This window comes from Callorhinus ursinus, unplaced genomic scaffold, assembly GCF_003265705.2.
Source record: "Callorhinus ursinus isolate GAN/ISIS: 27379988/994484 unplaced genomic scaffold, GSC_fseal_2.0 scaffold12, whole genome shotgun sequence".
Classification (NCBI taxonomy): Eukaryota; Metazoa; Chordata; class Mammalia; order Carnivora; family Otariidae; genus Callorhinus; species Callorhinus ursinus.
Genome location: NW_027397074.1, coordinates 57,543,773 through 57,549,772, shown reverse-complemented (window position 1 = coordinate 57,549,772; position 6,000 = coordinate 57,543,773). Strand labels below are relative to the sequence as shown.

General features: G+C 36.4%; 1 pseudogene; it reads left to right on the top strand.

Moving 5' to 3' along the window:
- The first annotated feature begins 230 nt into the window (after nt 1-230).
- On the top strand, nt 231-1,233 carry LOC141373809 (glyceraldehyde-3-phosphate dehydrogenase-like; annotated as a pseudogene).
- Nucleotides 1,234-6,000: the final 4,767 nt, after the last annotated feature.

Genomic DNA, 6,000 nt, shown 5'->3' with positions numbered 1-6,000 from the left:
AGTTTTTTTCTATTGTGTTCTTAATAGAAATGATTTGTGATTGTTAAGGTTGTAGTTTTTAATCACAAACTTGTCTCTGTGGAGAATAAAACACTTAGAAACCTAGTTCTACTTAGCAGCGAAGACAGTATGAAGCTGTTTATAAAAACTTAGTACATGGCTCTCTGCACCTCCCTATTCGACAGACAGCTGCATCTTCTGGTGCAGTGCCAGCCAAGTCCCCTTCACCAATGGTGAAGGTCGGAGTAGAGGGATTTGGCTGTATTGGGTGGCTGCACACCAGGGCTGCATTTAACTTTGGCAAAGTGGATATTGTCACCATCAATGACCCCTTCATTGACCTCAACTGTATGGTCTACATGTTCCAGTACGATTCCACCATGGCAAATTCTACAGCATGATCAAGGCTGAGAACGGGAAGTTTGTCATCAATGGAAAGCCCATCTCCATCTTCCAGGAGCAAGATCCCACCAACATCAAATGGGGTGATGCTGCTGCTGAGTATGTTGTGGAGTCTCCTGGGGTCTTCACCACCATGGAGAAGGCTGGGGCTCACTTGAAGGGTAGGGGCCAAAAGGGTCATCGTCTCTGCCCCTTCTGCTGATGCCCCTGTGTTCGTGATGGGTGTGAACCATGAGAAGTATGACAACTCCCTCAAGATGGTCAGCAGTGCCTCTGGCACCACCAACTGCTTGTCCCCTCTGGCCAGGGTCATCCATGACAACTTCAGCATCGTGGAGGGACTCATGACCACAGTCCATGCCATCACTGCCACCCAGAAGACCGTGGATGGCCCCTCTGGAAAGCTGTAATGTGATAGCCAAGGCACTGTCCAGAACATCATCCTTGCTTGTACTGGCACTGACAAGGCTGTAGGCAAGGTCATCCCTGAGCTGAATGGGAAGCTCACTGGCATGGCCTTCCATGTCCCCCCCCACCCCAGTGTGTCAGTCACAGATCTGACCTGCTGCCTAGAGAAAGCTACCAAATACGATGACGTCAAGAAGGTGGTGAGGCAGGCATGGAGGGCCCCTCAAGGGCATCCTCGGCTACACTGAGGACCAGGTTGTCTCCTGTGACTTTAATGGTGACATCTACTCTTCCCCCTTTGATGCTGGGGCTGGCATTGCTCTTAGTGACTACTTTGTCAAGCATATTTCCTGGTATGACAGTAAGTTTGGCTACAGCAACCAGATGGTGGACCTTATGGTCCACATGGCCTCCAAGGAGTAAGAGCCCCCTGAACCACCAGGCCCAGCAAGAGGAAGCAGCCCTCAGCTGCTGGGGAGTCCTTGCCCCAACTCATCTCCAACACACTGAGAATCTCCTGACCTCCAGTTTCCATCCCAGACCCCCTGAAGAAGGGGAGGGGCTTGGAGAGCCCTACCTTGTCTTGTCAATAAAATATACTTAGCCCCCCCCCCCCGCAAAAAAAACTTAGCACATTTTGGCATTCATTTGACCATCTCCCTTTCTAACCAAAAAGCCAAAAGAAAGAATTTCCATTACTCAATGTACCCTATTTACTTCTGCTCATAGTAAACTGCCTATAATTTTATAGTATGGATTGAATTATTTTACTTTTCTCTAACAAGAATTTCAATTATTATTAAAGAGAGTTATCTGAATCAAGTGGATCTAAATAACATTATCATAAATAATTTTAATGCCAAGGGGAAAAAAAGATGGACAACTTACCTTACAAAATTGAGCTTTCCTAATTTGGCATATTTTTTTGTAGCAAATGAAAAGAACAGCTAGTATCTGTGTTTGTGAAATGGATATGAATATGAATTTTTGAATCAACATTTGAAAATGATATTTAAAATAGAAGTCAGCATTCCTAAACTGAAAGGATTTATTTATTTGTTTGTTTGATTGTTCATTTATTGAGCCTTTATACTCATCATTTTAATGCTCGGAAAATTGAGAATCAGAAAACTAGGATATAATAATGAAGTTGCACACATAACTAAAATGTAAAGGCAGGGGAAAAACATTTAAAAGAAGAGTGAGGGAAAGTTTTAGAGTAGTGAAGATGAATGACAGCAAGTAAGAAGTTGTGAAAGCAAGATTGCACCCCCTCTTCCAACTTCTCACAGTGTCTGTTTAAAAGATCCTCTTGAAACTTTATTTTCAGATCTTTTCCACCTATTTCCTTCTTATTTAACATCTGATTAACAGCATGTGGGGAAATAAATGCTTCTACATGTATCTGTTAACAGAAGGTTGAAAATGATGGATATGGAATATAGAGTATACCTTTTAAAAATTTTTATTTAAATTCAGTTAATTAACATAGTGTTATTATAGTATTAAGTTTCAGAGATAGAGTTTAGTGATTCATCAGTTGCATGTAACACCCAGTGCTCATTATATCAAGTGTCCTCCTTAATGCCCTCACCCAGTTACCCCATTCCCCTACCCAAACCCCTCCAGCAATCCTATTTGTTTCCCAGTAGAATATACTTTTAAAAAAAGATTCAAGAATTCAGTTGTTTGTAGTTATTTCATAACACATTTGTATCATTGAATCATTGAACAGTTTTGCAAAAGTAATAGTTTGTAGCTTTTTACATAGACAGGACACCTAATCAGTGTAAATTCTAAGGTACACTGATTCATTTTCTTTCCCTATTTTAAGTGACAATATTTCCTACATTGCCTTAGTATTTATGATGTCAAGATGCAAGACACATAATTGAGGTGAGGACACAATATTCATTATACATTATTCCTTATACTAAGAGAGCCCTGCTGCAAAATTGAAATTGAAATTCAGGTATTTCCATACATGTATCCATTCATAAAAATTAAGATACTCTCAGTATAAGCTATACTATATTCCCAGTGCAATTTATAAGGCCTGCTACTTAACAATAAAATTTCACAAAAGATTTAAATCTACCAAAAACATGAATGCTGCTATTTTCAGCAAGTTGTAAGTGGCTGGGAGCCAAGCTGCAGCAATTCATGCCAGAAACTCTGTACACCAGAGCCTTATAGAGAATGATTAGTTAACATCATTTTAATGATGAATTAATGAGCAGTAAAAGCATTCTAATTCCAATATGTACAAAACCTTCTATTTGAAGACACAGGACCAGAGAGAACAGATCCATGACCTTTGTGATACTGGCAAAGGTTGGGTTCACTACAGTTCACGCCCAATCCGTCTTTCAAGGTTAACTACACATGCCATGCTGGGAAATGAAACAATTACTAACGAATTTTATAGGTATATTCTGTCAAATTTAAAAGGCAATCAGAAGTCTAAATGAAAATTATGCCTGGGGAAAGTGTATAAAAAGAGAGAAACTAGGAAGGTGTGTGTAGGTACCTCTGTGTGCTTATTTCCTAAAAAAGATGCCTTCAGAAGAAGGCAACATAAACTTTGCAAGTACACAAATGAAAATCCTTATACTGAATGAAGAGAATACTCAGCTTATGGGAATGGAAGTATATTCAGGGAGGACAACATCTAATCATCTGGGCAACACTAGCACAGCAAGGGTAGATGATTCATTATTCTGTAATTAACTTTTAATTAACTTTACTCTGCTTTACTTATTTTAGAAAATTAAATAAACTTCATTTTATTGCTCATGCTAAACCAATGAGCAGAAGCTAGAGTTCTGCTCTAATTAAAATAAGCAGTTGAGCAAAATTGTATGTAAAGCATAATGAAGAACTGTTTCTGTCCCATTGATATATTTCTTATGTTCTGAAACACTTTCATAGGTTTTTCAAGAATTCCATTAGTTAGGCACTGAAGTCTTCTGAAATGTGTGATTTAAGAAATAATATTATAGGCCAGTCTTAAGTATGGGGCACATAATTGATTTAAACTTATTAAGTAACATTTCAAATTAGATGATTAAGAGAAATGAGAGAGAGAGAGAGAAGGAGGGAGGGAAGAGGAGAAAGAAGAAGGGGAGAGACAGGAAAAATGTGAAATTGTGCTAGTTCATCAGTCATCAGAGCAATATAGATATATATTTTAGTGGCAACAAAAAAGGGAATTCATAGAGCTAATACAGTAAGATTACATATTCTGCATCCTTTTTTATATTCTTGCTCTTTTATTCATTTTTAGACATGTATCTGTCACATGTTTTGTTGTTAAGCCTAAGACAGTGAAATTTAATAATCAGCTGTTCTAATTGTTCTAATCATATGCTACAAAAGAATATTTGACAGAAGAATGAATTACATTTAATTTGGTGAACTTGATCTATAATGCTCTTAATATAAAAGTCAAATGAAATTACTTCACTTGAACATCTAAATTATTAATGTATTTTCTATTTTGTTTATAATTCTTAAAGTGTATAAAAATCCACATAACTCTAAGATATCAATTATTAAAATACTTTATCTTACCAGTTAAGAGCTTTTGGCTTCCTTGCTGACAATCACTAGCATTTCCATTCCAGAATAATAACCCAGTGACTGCTTTATTCTCATTTCAGATTATAAATTCTACAATTTTGAACTTCTGAAATCTTCTGATTATTATCTCTGTGATTTCTATGTTCTCCAGTTTTTAATACCTTCTGAATCTGTTTCTTTTTTCCTTATCATGTGCTCTTGTTAAATATTCTGTGTTCTCTAAGGATGTCATCCCTTCCTGGTTTCACTTATTTTTCTCCCCACCCTTTATGTATGGTCAACCTTGTCAACAGTATAAGAACTAGCATCCTATAGATTCCTCACCCTATCATAAACTCCTAAACAACCGGTTTTCACCTGTGAAAAACTTCCACTTTCTCCACCTGAAAAGTATTGATCATTGCAAAGTAATGTGTACAAGAAACTAGGGAAGTGAAACAAAGCAGGCCAAATGCCTTGATTGGATCAAAATCATCTTTAGCTAAAACTTTCCCATACTCTTAGATCTACTTAGTTCATCTCTTGATACAGAGAAAGTGATCAGAATTGAAAAAAAAAATTTCCTGTTTTGTCTGTTTTAAAGTGAGGGAATTAATGAATTGGGGCCACAGCAAATTCTTTTCATTTAACTTCAGCTAAACACTTCCTTGTTTGCAGTAATTTCTTTATTCATCTTCAACTACACCCTGTACTGAGAGCAGCAAGCTGCTTCTTACTCCTTAAAGCATCTCTCTTAAAACTAAAAAAATCCAGAACTTTTGATAAGGTGATAGAAGGTCCACTCATAAGAAGAAAGAATGAAAGAAGAAAGTAAAATATAAAGTTTGAACAATGAAAAAGACAAATCATTGAAAGCAACAATGGATTTTTCATTATTTAGAGAATTAACATTTATTTTTATACTAGTGTCTTTTTAAGAAAAGGAAATATATAAGTTATCATTAGGTTTTCCTTTTTTCTTAGGTGGAAAAGTATTACTTATAGAAATAAATTTGTTTTTAGTGATCTCTTTATTATTACTATTGTTACTATTATTATTATTAAACTGTCTTTAGTAGAGATTCTGAACCTGTATATTTAAGGCAATTATGAAGAGTATGCTATGTGTAGATCTCTGTATGTGTCAAGAGTGTATGTAAATCTGTTATAAACTCTAGCTATCAGCACTTAAATGTATTGCTCTTTATCAAATGCAAGAACATAGCCAAAATCTGGAAATCATTGGGTGTCATAGTATAATAGTTGATCAAAGTATAGGCCAAAATTTTTCATTTATTTAAACTGCTTTCCCAGTTTTGGTATAGTTTCCTAGGTTGAGACTTAATGGAGAATCATACATAACAGACCAGCAGCTCACACATTTCACACATCCTGAATAGATATGTCTTCTGATCCTCTGAGCCTCACTGTTTTCCATTCTTCCCTTCATCATTTCTGATTTATTCTCTGTACTTGTAGGTACATCATTTTTAGGCGTTCTCTAAACTTTATGTATTGTCCTTGATTTTTATGTCTAATGCCAAATCCTCTTATGTTGCAAAGTATTTCTTAATATCATATAAGGCTGAAACATTTTCTTCTTTAGTTTCAGACCAGTGCTCCTTGTCC